Consider the following 15,129-nt stretch of genomic DNA (forward strand, 5'->3'; position numbering starts at 1 on the left):
TATTGATGTAGCAGTAATATTCCTATCACCAACCTGAAGTAGTTATCACATAGGAAACTGTAGGCAGAACTGTAGTGTGTATATATCTGCAGTTAGTAGAAATGTACAGCATATGTATTGGTATTTGAAGTTGTTAATTAAATTTTCTTCACCCTACCCTATAACCGCATATAATCCATTCCATGTGAAATTGGTATGTGCAATCACAATTAATACCCCTGGACATTTGTCCTGTTGGTTCATACATATTTGCATGTACGTTGATGCATCTGCCTTGTTCATACATCCAAACCTGATGGCCTGTTGGCATCAATCAACCCTGCATGTTGTTGGATTGTGTATTGCTGTTCAAATTATGCATGTGTTATGCTTGCTGTTCAATGGCTTGAATATATGGGTGTTTGGTTAATGGGAATACTAATGCATGCTGTTACAACTAATTGTGAATGGTATTGTACGTTACTAACCCAAACTGTCATAACATAATGCAAAACATAGGACGACAGGGAAGGTGGGTTCCAGCGGACCCACCTCTCCCACCTCAGCTGGCGAGTGCACCTGGCAGTAGTGCCCAGGCCGGATCCCTCCTCCAGTGGCCCTGTGCCACCTGCGGGTGGAAGCGCTGCAGGGGATGGGGCTTGTCCCCCCTCTGCAAGCATGGCCGGAGGAGAACATCCACTCTACCTCCGTAGTGTCCGGACTGTGGTGCGTAGGGAGATCTGGCACGCTGTGCTTGGGCCCTGAGGCATGGGTGGCACAACTCACGGGCGTGCCTGCTGCCTGGCCTACACAGCCCCCAGCACAGCCCCATCCTGGGCAGTGAAGCCACAGTGGCAACTGCCCATGGGTGGGGATCTCAGTTCCACTGTTGCCATCTGTGGGCTCATGGACTCGAGATATCCAAACATCCATCCCCGTCAATTGTGTAACCCCCCCCCACATGTGTCATACACCGCCCCTGTACGCGTCTTGTTTGTCTTGTCTGTTAACCTACCCAACCTACCTCCCCAGCTATGCCGACTTCCTGTACCTGACATACCACTCTCACCTGAAAAAAAAAAAAAGGGCACTCTGTACCCACAAAAATATTACGCCCCATACATAGCTGCCCATTTTGCACACATGTCTGCTGGACATGTAAACTGTCAATTACAATTGGCTGTACAAGTATTATTGTTGTCCTTACACCTCTCTCAGGGGTGGAAGGTTTCAAATGTCACACCAAATTACAAACATATGCACAGCTGTTGCTGATGAAGAAATGGGCAGCTATGGGCCTTACCTACATCCCTCCTGCAAAACCCGAGCTTGTTTCCCTACTGTCCTACCCTCTTTGTGACCCCTTTTTCACCACTTTCCTATTTCCTCATTTTCTTTTCTTTCAAAGAAAATAGCGCGGGTGTGTGCGAGAGTAAGCACTTTTAAGCAGTAGTAAGCGGATGTACGCGAAGCTAAGCGGCAGTGCGCATGCATGACCTCCGCGCAAACCCATGCTAACCCGCTTAGAACTGCTTAAAAGTGCCTTAGTCACTCTGAATGACAAGGCCTGTAGTTTTCTCCGCAGCAAAATAAAATACCTCCCTCAGTCTCGAACCCAGGATCTTGGAAACACTAGTCTGCATGACTTACCAGTAAGCCATGAGTGCTATACAAAAACATTGTGCTGAAAGAAATATATCATAAAATAGTAGGAATTAATTTAAAGGGAATATACAAGTCTAGCACACAAAACATGTCATGTATATTTAGTGTCAAATCTAATGGATTTGTAAAATAGTACTGTGTGCTGAGAAACAGTCATGCTAGTAGGTAGCTACTAGGTAATAATGTCACAGTAGCATCTGGCAAGCCACACACATACTCAGAGCAGGATAAACACAGCCATAGTTGAATAGTTAAGAGTGCAGACATAGCAACTGTGACTGAGTTACAGGGATGTCCATGATGTGAAAACAAATGTCAACTGTGCCCCACTGACACCCTGCCAAATGTACTAACAGTAGCTTACAGAACAACATGCATTGCAGTGTCTACAACACAGCCTGAAATATGAGAGACATACCAACCCTTGCACTCACAGAACAGTGTCCACAGCAAACCAGCATGGTCCCCACCCTGATAATCTGAAAGGGCTATGCCTACCTAACAGACCTTTTTATAGCACAGGCCTGTAATCACAGTGAGAACTGCAATCACTACACAACAGGCTGCATGCAATTAGTAAATGCTGGCTAACAATTGGTGCAGAGGTCATCACATGGACATGTGCAGATACCTACAAAAGCATCCTGTACTCCCAGTCCACACATGCAATACTGTCATTGCACCCACTGGAAGTAGAGAGAGAGAGAAAGCCAAAAAAAAGAAAGAAAGAAAGAAAGAAAGAAAGAAAGAAAGACAGAAAGAAAGAAAGAAAGAAAGAGAAAGAAAGAAAGAAAGAGAAAGAAATAACAAACCGGAAACATCAAGGCAAAGAAGCAGACAGCAGGCCAAGCAACTGCAAGCCTACACAAACAGCTGCAACAAACACAGGTAATGTAAAGTACTACTATAATACTCTACATACTGTGAATCCTCCAGATGTGTTATTGGTCTGTATCTATGTATATGAGGATGTGCATAGGGACGGGGACATACTGAAACTGTCACTGAAGGCTCCACATACATATGTATGTGATGGTAGCTATGTGCACATAGCAGTGTAAGTTGTAGTGCAATGTACAAGTAGGTGGTACAGTAATGGGTGTTCAGCAGTACGTTACTGTGTGTATACATATGTGGACCTAAAAAGGAGTATATATATATATATATATATATATATATATATATATATATATATATATATATATATAAAACATGTGTATATATGTATATCAAGATATGTATGTATATATATATATATATATATATATATATATATATATATATATATATAATATGCATATGTGTATACATAGATAGACAGGGATGTAGAAATACATAGACAGATATAGTTTCACAGTGGCATAGTATAGTACTAGGCTATCTGCAGACAGTGTATAGAATAGATTTAGAAACCTGCCTCTGTATAGTAGTGACAGAGTGAAGACCCCCCTACATAATAGCGTTAGTGTACTGTGCCTCTGTCTAGTAGTGACACAGAGATGACCCCTGCTGTAAACCTATGATCTCCCATCCACTTGTCAAGAATGCACATGAAGAGTGTCAGTGAGGGTCTCTGCCTAACATGAACTGGGATCCTGTTCCACAGTATGGGAAGCCTCTTAGTGATGGATCTGTCCCTACAGTATGTCCTATTCATATGTGTGCTGAGGTTTAAATCCATAGCTGTTGTGCTTCTGATGGATTTGGATTGTATGAGGTGGAACATGTCCATCAGTACCAGATTGGACATGGCCTACTACATCAGGCACAGATCACCCCTACGTAGGCAGTATGCTATGAAATAGAGCATGAGTTACGTTAGTCTGGCAGCATATGACAGGTGTTGCAGACCCTTGATCCACCTGGTGATGTACTCATGGGGTCCCCCTAGCTGTTGCAAGTGCCAGGTGAGGTACATACCAAATGGGGCGTAGTACACAGTCATGGGCCTGATAAGGGAGGAGTATAAGGGTACAATGACCCCTTTTGATGTGGATGTGAATCCCTTCATGATAAGGTGGGCAAGGTAGGAAGTCCATCCAACCACTTCGGCAATGTGGGTGTCAAATGAGAGGTCAGCATTGCACAGTGTCACCAGGTCTCCATTTACTTTGTACTCAGTGGGTTATTGTCTATGTGATAATATGTAGGTACCTTGTCCGTCCAAAACGGTATGAGTATACATTACGTGGCATGCAGTGTCAGGCCATGACTCCGCCACCAGTTGTTGGTGTCCATGAGGCCTGTCAGTAGGATGTATGTGTCAGCAGGTGTATTGCTTATGGCGCCTAGTATGCAGTCATCTTTGAACATTGTCAGCCACTACCCTCCCATGTCTGCTTCCACATCTGAGAATGATATGCCGAACATGAGTAGTCCCAGGACAGAGCCCTGTGGGACACCACATGTGACTGGCTCTGAGTCTGACATGGCACCAGTGAGGTTGACTATAGGGTTTCTATCCGTTAGCTGGTTTGCAACCCATCATGTGACATATGGATTGACATGTTAGCTGTTGATCATGTCTATGATGGCAGAGTGCGGTATTGTGTCGAATGCTGTAGGCAAGTCCAGGTAGGCTGTATGGACCACTATGCCCTCAGCAATGGCTATAGTGACTGATTTGAAAAGGTCAACCAGGTTCATAAGGCAGGATCTGCCCTCTACAAAGCCAAACCGGGTGGGAACAAGTGTCTAAGTCCCCAATGTCTCTGTGTATGGGTACCATAATGATCCTTTCCATAGTGTTGCAGACCAGGCTGGTTAAGCGTATGGGGCAGTAGTTACCAGGGTCTGTAGAGGTGCCTGCTGTGTGGAGTTGGACTACTGTTGCTGTATGCCAGTGTCCAGGTGCATATGCTGTAGTAAGGCTACGGCTGAATAGAATGAAATGTGCATGTGTAGCTCCTCTTGCAGTTCACGTAGCATGCAACCCACAATACCGTTGGGTCCCATTGCTGCTGTGTTTACAGCTCCACTGAGGGTGGTTCCCAGCTGGACATCTGAGATGACAGGAAGGTTACAGTCAGCTGGGATAAGTAATTCCACATGTGTGGGTGAGGGAGTGTAGAAACCTGCACTGAACCTGTCTATCAGACTGTTGGCATTATCTGTGTGTTCAGTGTAGCGTATGTCACTGTGAACTAACTGTGAACACAACTGAGGGTTCCCACCCAGGTGTGTAACATAGCAGAGGAAGGCCTTGTGGTTATCTGTAGTGACCATAGCGATGTCCCTCTCATTGTTGGCCTTGCATGTTTGTACGACAAAACCCATCTGTCTACTACTGCTGATGAGAGATGCTGTAGCTCTATGGAAGTATGCTCTGCCGTGCAGTAGCTACCATCTGTTGTTATACAAGTTGTTCAATGCTGGGGTCCACCAGACAGGACGCCTGCCCTTGGTGGAGAGGGTCATGGTTCCATTTGTGATTGCATGATCCATGCATTCTTGGAGATGTCTGTAGAAGAATATGTGAGGGTGTCTGCATTGTGGGAAGGGGATTACACTGGCCCAGTGGGCATTCAGGATATCAACTCAGTTATAAGACGTGTAAAGTCAGCATGTGAGAGGTCTCCCACTGTAGTCTGTTGTGTTGTGGGGGAGGTGGGATATGTATATCCAGGGTGATTAGTCTGTGGTCAGATGTGACTAGTGAGGGGTACCCTTCCAGTGTGTAGCACATTGTCCCCATGTTTGTGATGATCAGGTCTAGTATATTATCTCCTGTTGTGGGAGAGGTGACTAGCTGTTCCATTGCACTTGACATAGTGAATACTGGGAACCTTTGGGCTAGGGTGTTTGGGGTAGAATAATGCACCCAGTGTATGTTAGAGTAGTCGCACTATCCCAATATGATGGTGTGTGGTGGGACATTCATATCCTCCAATGTCTACAGGAAAGCCGACTGTGGTCCCTGAGATCAGGCGGGTGGCCTGTAACATGCTACCAGTTGTATAGCAGGTTTGCCTACGGTTATCTGCACCTGGATGGTCTGTGATGCTTCATGTGTTGCCACTAACCTGGAGGTGTGTGTGTGTCCTCCATGAATATGGACACACCCCCTCCCTGTCCGTTTTGTCCTGAGTCCTGGGGCCAAAATGCATGATACGGGGTATAGCCTGGTACCGCTGGTGTGCTCTCAGGAGCCTTGAACCAGGTTCTCACGTACTGCACAGACATTGAGATTGGTAGAATATGTATGTACAGATATATGTAATACACACATACATATATAGATATCTGTAGAGACTTACACATATACAGATAGATTTGACTGACAACAGACATGTCTGTATATGACCATCTCTCACTCTCTGTCCCACCCCCTCACACTCACACTCACCCTGTGTCTCTCTCTCTCTCACTCTCTCCCCCCCTCTCTCCCCACATCTATATGTATATATCTACATCTAGATATACATATGATATATACATATATACAAACAGATATATATCCATATACAGATATAAATATATCAATACATATATATATATACATATATATATATATATATATATATATATATATATATATATATATATATATATATATATATATATATATATATATAGACTGTGTGAGGCACATGTGTGCAGATGTCTTGTTACAGGTGCCTGGTGTCACAGGCATGGAGTGAACACCAGTGTGGATACTGGATTACCATACCCCATTCAAAAACACTGACAGCAGTAACCACCACATATGTACATGCTTGCCAACCACTACATGTGTCAGGGGGGAACAGGGTCAACAAGTGTACAATAGGCTCCACATCGGTACACACAGTGGCACACTAGTCCTGTAATACCTGCACCTGGAATGTGTCAGCGGACATGGTGTGTCAGCTATGGACATGTAGGTCACTGTACCCCTCCACACCCCACAATGTCCTACACGGTATGTACCTCCCATGACAGCTACAGATATGGTGAAGACACAGACATATGCAAGTAACTGTGTCAATGCACTCAAACACCACAGAGAGCACACAGACTACCTACATAGAGGTTACCACTGCTGGATATACATAGTTCGGTCACACCCATGACAGTTGTCTCCCAACCATGGTAACACCTCCAACATCCACAACACAAATTACCTACATCTGTCGTCCTTGTCACTGCAGTATAGAGCACATGGTGGAGGTATGGGACCCTATCCACAGATATGACATATCCTGTAGTAGACCACATAGAATTAAGAAGCAAGCCTCCCCATGAGTAGATGTCAGACATACCCCTGCTGAATGTTATGCTGATAGGTAATATGCCATATGAGTCACCCTGTGTAACTGTTTGTAAGGTGCAGGTATGATCATAACACATGTGTCACAAGGGGCAGGATAGCATAACAGTATGCTGCAGTAGGCCCAGGGCCAAAAGCACACTACCTACCTAGGATGCAATGCACACCCATTAACACATTGCAAACAGAATATGTGAGGTGGAATGAGTGTGCTAGTGACTGGGTGCATGTTGTGTACTGGTGTGATTGCTCACCATGACTGTCTGTCTGTCATGGTAGTGTGTGTCCATGGTTTGAGGCCAGAGACAGGTGTGTGGGGTATTGCGATCAACACATACTACATTACCATATGTTGTGCTGTGTTACCCTGTATGTCACTGTGGTGTAGGTAGGGTTATGGCAAGTAAGAGTAGTGTGCAGTACCAATGAAATATGTAACGTGCATTGTGTGCAGTGCATGGGCTGATAATGTTCCCCATACAGTACCTTGATTCAAACCCCCAGTGTGGGGTCGTGTATTGTACCTGAAACAGTGCGTTGACTGCTGCAGTATACTAGTCTGTTGTATGGAGTGTGCCAGGTACTGTTGCACAGTTGTCGGATGAGCACTGATATCTGGTCATGTACATGTGTATCCCCCAATAGACAAACAGATGCTATATATGGTGCCTAAGTTATATCACTGCAGTCAAGTATAATGTGTATTATGTGTGCTATAGTCTGCAGACAGATATTGCTGACATATTTCCCTTCTCCTTTTCAGGGACATGGTTCACCAGTGGAACCCAGTCTACTCCGCTGCAGAAGAGGAGGAGATACACCAGAGCCTGGTGCGGGATTTCGCTGTACTCTTTTCCCGCACCAGCCAGAACCAGCAGGAGAGGGCTGCACTGTGGCAAGACCTGGTCCATCGGGTAAATGACATAGGCACACATAACCGGACATATGAGCAGGTACGCCATCACTGCAGTGATTTAATTAGAAATGTCCATCAGCGTGCATCAGATATCCACAGGCAGCAGCTTGCCACAGGTGGTGGGGTGGCTAGACATCCCCCCCTCACCAGACTGGAGGGACTACTCCTGAGTGTTGTGGCTCCAGCACAGCACAACAACAACAGCATACATGTGTAATGATGGAGGCTGGAGCCACACAGCAGCAGGACACAGAGCGTGCAGGTAACATGCCATGTGTATAGTGACCATTCTGTACACTGTTAGGTTATGCATGTGTGGTGTGTCCTCGATTTGTAGCTGTTATCTTGGTAATTATTGTGCATTAGTGATAACCTCATTATCTGCAGTACACCTGTGGAAGCTAACTGTTGCACTACTGAACTGTAACATGCCCACAGTATCAATGGCACAGTTGTGCCCACTGACAATGAATGTCTCTTTTCCACAGGTCCCTCTGGTGTAACAGCAAGGCAGCCTATCCATGCTGGTGAGTGTGTAATACCATTACCTTCACTACTCTGTATACTAATAGTAATAATAGGCTGAAGCAGTAGTGCAATGTGTTTGATTGCAGGTGTGTTTGTGTCTGTGGGTTGATATCTCATATACTGAGGTGTGTGCATGTGTGCATGTGCCCATGTGTGGATGTGTGCATGTGCCCATGTGTGCATGTGTGCATGTGTGCATGTGCCCATGTGTGCATGTGTGCATGTGTGCATGTGTGCATGTTCGCATGTGTGCATGTGCCCATGTGTGCATGTGTGCATGTGTGCATGTGTGCATCAGTGGTGGCATTGTGTACACATTGTAAACTGTGTTTCCTGTCTTACTCCCACAGGTTCTGGTGCTGCTCTGGTGTCATGCAGCAGGGAATCTGAATCAGCTGCTGTGGATAGTGATGATGATACCTGTGTAATGGCACAGGTAGGTGTGCCAGGGTCCGTCATTGGTCATCCAATTGACACTACACAGCTGTCGACCCCATCTATGCACACAGTCATCCTGCCAATACATCCTTTGTCACCAATGTCCCTAGGTGATGGACAGGATACAGTGGGCATTGACCAGGGTAATGTGGTACTGGTGGTACATGCATCCCCACACTGCAGCCATGGCCAGGGCCCTGACACAGTACCGCACAGGCAGACGTCCATGGGTTCTCATGGGAGCATCTGTGGGTGTACCACCCCTGTCAGATGTGCCCACAGAGGTCTTTCAACCCCAGCTATGTTCCGGGCTGTAATGCAGGCACAGTCACGTATGGAACGGTACAGCAGACAGGGTGTGAGGGAGCTGAGAGCATGTCACACAGCCATGAGTGACAGTATGCGTGATGTTGCGGCTGCCATCCGCAACTTCACTGAGGTCATTGTTAGATGCTGGGGGGACACATTAGATCTGTTCCACAACTATATGTCCATGAGCCAGGGCAATGGTGGACGGTTGAGGCATCGACATGGCCGTATGCCAGCAACAGCAGCAGCTGGCAGCTGTCACGGATGACAACAGGGCCGTGGCTGCTCACATAGTGCCAGCAGTAGCCCCAGCAATGCTGGGTCTGTGCTGTCATCGGACCGCCCCAGGAGACCACGTGCACATGGTGCTGGACAGTCCCAACAGGGACCTATCTCCAGTCAACGAACACCTGCTTCTGATGACAGTACCCAGTCTGGATTGGTACCTGATATGGTCCATAGCACCCCTGCCAGGCACAGGTACTGTGTCCGTGGCCACAGACAGTGATCTGTATGTCCTGGCAGGTACAGTCTGCGGCTGTCCACAAACACCTGTATATGGCAGCCATGAGGTGGGACTGTGTGCATTCATACACACATGCAAAGTGATAACACCTAGGGCTACCGCATACACGCACACACTGCATCAACATTGCCCCATCTTGTACTGCTGTCCCTCACCAACACACACACACAGACATGTCAATTGGTGGTATCAGTGGCAGACTCAGGCATACCAGGTACACACCCTGTGCATATGATGAAACTGTGCCACCTCCTGCAATCTGTAAGATCGGTGCAGGAACAGGTTAACATGGTGCTGATGCACAGGGTGGCTACATAGACGTATTGTAATAGTATGATGTTGACAACAGTACAGTGTAATTATAGCATTGTGGGTATATACCAGCATGCCTGATGCAGTTACAGTATGAATGTCATTGTATTGTTTTGTACACCCATACTAATTACCACAGTGTTCTGTCTGCACATCTTTGCATACTGGTGGTGAGGCTGTGAAGGGATGGCCACCTACATAGGTAGCACAGGGGATACAACAATGTACATATTGATACTCAGTGATGGCCATGTCAGCTGCGAGTTGCATGCTGTCCACACACGACTCTGCAATGCAGGTGTTTCAGGATGTTGATATCTGTGCAGTACTACACAGCAGGTTCAGGGCTCACAAGAGCACACTAGCACTATAAGGTCACACCTCATACCATGCATAACAGCACCAAAACACAGAACTAACTATGACAGGAGGGAGAGTGTCCATACATGTCAAGTATACTGTGGTGCCTGGACAGGTAGCATACATCATACTACGTCTGGAACTGCTGAGTGAGGGCTCAGTGTCTGTTATTTGAGATGTGTATTATTACAGGTATGAGCACTTAGGTATCAGGCCAGTTATTCAACATTATGAAGGTACATGGTCTATACACTTGTGGGGGTTGTGGCTGGACTCAGCCCATCTGACCTGGGAATGTCTGGGTACTGGCTTAGAGTGCCTGCATATATGCACTGTTACATACTGGAAGTCGTACACTTTGTTTGTTGTAACATAGTCTACATACAGGCCTGCTGACTGTAGCTTTGTTTGTATGCATGTTTGCCTGTTATGTTCCTGAAACACTGATTCCACCTGTGGTGCTGATATACAGTGCCTCTGTGGATCCCTAGTGACATCTGTGTTGCTTACTGTACTGATGTCCATGTGTCACTTGACAGAACGTCACTGTTTGACCTGTTTGCATGTAGCTTGCCTGTAACACATTGCATATGATGAACTTCACATTTGCTCAAGACAGCATTCATATATGCCAGCACTAACAATTCAGGAGCACTACACCCATAGTCACCTTGAGTACCTTGTTCCCCATTGGCCCTATGTGTCGTTACTTAGTGTGGGAGTCACAATGCTATGGTAGCATGTGCAAAGGTCACCTGTCGATCTACTCTCAGGTCCAGTCGGTGAATCTGTGAGTCATGTGGCAATGTTACAGCTGCCTCATGTACACAGACAACCCTCTCCCCTTCCCATACATGTACAACACATGTGAGAGATGCAACCACATAGCCAAACTGGGGGCTAAGCTCTGTTTACACAGCACTGGCATTCCCTGTCAGGTGGAGTGGGATACTACAGTGAATATAGTACCGGTCTCCCATAGACCTGCCACGACCACAATCCAAACACAGACACACACAGGTACATTACTGGGCTCTCAGAATAGCATCCTGCCTGAGCAGCTGACACCTGCAAAGCAGACACACAAGCAAACATTACGCCAGAGCAGAGCACATGCGACACATAGCTCACAAAGCCTGTGTGCCTAACAGTGTCAGGCCATACTGCTAGACAACACACCTGCTACGGTTGTATGAGGTACCTCTATTGACACGTACACGGTGGTCCTGCTCCCAGGCTGAACAAGGTGACAGTCACGCTGAGCTGCCCGTTGGGCACTATGATCCACCACATAACACAAGCAAAGCAGTCACTCCAAGGCATGTAGCAGTATGACTCAGTCATTGTCTGTGCCACTGTGTATGACCTCTGACGCACCTCCCTGGACTACATGTTAGGGGACATGGAGGGGCTCTCTGAGGTTGTGGCACAGGCTGGTATGACCCTGGCTTTGGGTAGCATCTCACCCTCACCATGAATGCTGCCACAATATGTAGACAGGATCATCGGTTTCTGCACTTAACGTATCTTTCAGTGACATCCAAAGGGGATCCAATGCCTGTCAGTGTGGGATTACATGCTGGACATGCCACATTGCTTTGCTTGGGACAGCTTGCACCTGTCACCCATGGGCCATTGTATATTGGCAGAGGCTGTTGCTACACACATACTGCCTTTGTATGCAAGGCTGACATTACATAGCCACCTACACAGGTAGCACATGGGATGGGACACTAATAGCAATGCTACTCAACAGCAGCAGTGTAAACCTCAAGATGCATGCAGTGGAAACTGTCCTTAGCATGGGGTAAAGCAATATCCATGCAGTAACAGACTCCTGGTACAAGGCTCCCAGGTGCACACCATCAGTGCCAGGTCATTCCTGATACCATGCTTGTCATCCCCTACACATGCTCCAAAACAGAACAGGGGGGATGTATCCAAAGGCACCTCAGATACACATACCCCCAGGTTGGTGGCACTGCACAAAGCATCAGAGCCTCTCCATGTGCAACACACAGTGGGTTAGACTGCCTTCAGGTTCATAGCCTGGCACACACCACACTCCCATACCCAGGAAACCCACTTGGCCTTCCTGACAACACTGGGAATATGATGGTCTCTACACACACCATTATATGATTGTACTGCAACTACCCAAGCAAGCCATCATGAATCCTGCCCTATGTTTATTTAATGGCTTAAAATACAAAGGCCTGTAATGTAATAAGACATTATGGAGAGGCACTAGTAACTCCGCAATTTCTATACCAACTTTTGTGTCTGTATTAGTTTGCTACTGTTGAACAGACATAATTATTGCTAGCTTTATCATGAGAAAGTGACATCATGTTAGTTACTAAACAGATACAATGTCACAGTGATGGTGAAATAAAAGAAAAAAAATATGTGCGTGGCCGCCACGTGCTTTAGGCGTGAAACTTATGTAATGAAGTGCAAAAATGTTCTTATTTGGAAAACCGCGTGTGTTCATTTTTTTACTTCATTAAATAAGTTTCACTTCTAAGGCGCCTGTTCATTTTCGCACTTCATTATAGAAGTTTCACTTCTAACGTGAGTGGCAGTCACACACATATTTTTTTTTGTTGTTGTGTAAGTAAACTTCCTTTCGCCACTGAAGCATTCCTGTTAGCATTCTTTAAGCCCTCTAATTCTTCTTTATGTGTTTACATCTTGTTTGTAATCAGTAGGGAGTATCATACTCAGTTATAATAGTTCCCAGTGATTTAAAGGTAACAACACCATGGCAGATTTCAGAATACAGTAAACTCTCAGATAACTGTAGTTTCCTGACATACTGTACCCTATACTATTTGTTTGGTTTGACTTGTTCTCTGGTTGGGGAGAGAGGGAATGTATTCCTATCTTCCTTTTTAAAACTCTAAACCTCTACAAACATAAGGTATGTTTCTGCGGGGGGGAAACAGAAAGTGCAACACATGAAAATTGTACTGCATTTCTTCGATTTTTTTGTGCCGCTTGCTTGAGTGCCAGTTGCTTGAGTTCCAGTTAACTGAGAGTTTACTGTACATACTACAGCTCAGTTTGCCTTAGCACAAGAAGAATTAACATTACCCGTGACCACTGCACTTGTCTGTAAGCATTTCTAAGAACATTTATTTTTTTCCACTTTTGGCAGTGGCTGCATCCTCCACAAGATTTTGGTCAGCAATTCCTAAACTTTGCAAGCTGCATTAATGCAGTTAGTAAAGGTGGTTTTAGACCAGCTATTTACCAGAGGTGAACCTCTTGAAATTTATTGGGGTTCTCTACTGGTGTAATAGTAGAGGTAATTATGATGTCAGCAAATGTTGTGCACAAGAGGTAATTTGAAAATTTAATTTACACTGTATATAATTTAAAGAGGGTAAAACCTAAAACCAAACTCTAATGAACCCCGATACACACACTTCTAACAAAAACCTTTATGTACTTCAAACATTTCCCTCCATATTCAGCCCTAGTGCTATGCTATGATTCAGTCAAGAGACTAGATGTTAAAACTTCTCATTCAACTGTAATGGCTAATAGCACTTACGTTTTACTGTAATCAGCGATAAATTATATGTAGCTGCATATGCATTATCTCTAGATTGTTATACATAACCTAGAAATCATGTACCTGCATATGATTTATGGCTAACTTGTGGAAAATAGCCAACAGATCAAGTACCTGCATATGCTTTAGGTATAGCTTATGACACATGCCCCAGAAATCATGTGCCTTTCTAAGCATTATGTATAGCATGTGACAGATACGCCAGAAATTGTGTACTTGGATGTGCTTTATTCTTAGCTTGTGATGAATGCACTAGAGATCATATTCCTGACTATTCTTTATCTCTAGCTTATGGCATATGCCCCAGAAATCATGTACCTGCATATATTTTATGTCTAGCTTATGACAGATATCCCTGGAATAATGTACCTGTATACGCTTTATGCCTGGCTTGTGAGAGATGTTGCAGAAATCAGGTACCTGCATATGATTTATGTCTAGTCTGTAACAGATGCCATTGGAATCATGTACATATGTCATTGGAATCATGTACCTGCATATGCTTTATGTCTAGCTTGTGAGAGATGCTCCATAGATCATGTAAATGCATATGTGTTATTATGTCTTGCTTGTGACAAATGTCCCAGGAATTATATACCTGCATATGCTTTATGTCTGGGTTGTGACAGATGCCCCAGGATTCATGTACCTGCATATAATTTATGTTTAGCTTGTGACAGATGCCCCAGGAATTATATACCTGCATATGCTTTATGTCTGGGTTGTGACAGATGCCCCAGGATTCATGTACCTGCATATGCTTTGTGTCTAGCTTGTGACATACTCCAGGAATTGTGCACCTGAATATGTATGCTTTATGCCTAGCTTGTGACAGATGTCCCAGGAATTATGCACCTGCATATGATTTATGTACGTGTTATGACAGATGCCCCAGAATTCATGGACTTGCATATGCTTTATGCCTCGCTTGAGAGAGATGCTCCAGAGATTATGTAAATGCATATGCGTTATTATGTCTAGCTTGTGACAGATGCCCCAGGAATCATGTACCTCCATATGATTTATCTCTAGAAGCTAGAGATGGATGCCCAAGAAATTTAAACAATTAGTAGTGCAAGAGCAATTCCAAGGAAGGCCACGTCAGAAGGGATCTGAAACATGTCTCTCGGTAAACCTTTTTCCAAAAAGATAAATATACATTTTTTAAAAAAAAAAATCCTAGTTCAATACTCCATAGGGAAATCAGCTCTAGTAGTTCAGTTCTTCTCTCGACCCCTTTCTTTCAGAGACTGGAACATTTGGGTTAG

The sequence above is a fragment of the Protopterus annectens genome, chromosome 2.part2, assembly GCF_019279795.1.
Source record: "Protopterus annectens isolate FY-2018-M chromosome 2.part2, PAN1.0, whole genome shotgun sequence".
Taxonomy (NCBI): domain Eukaryota; kingdom Metazoa; phylum Chordata; order Ceratodontiformes; family Protopteridae; genus Protopterus; species Protopterus annectens.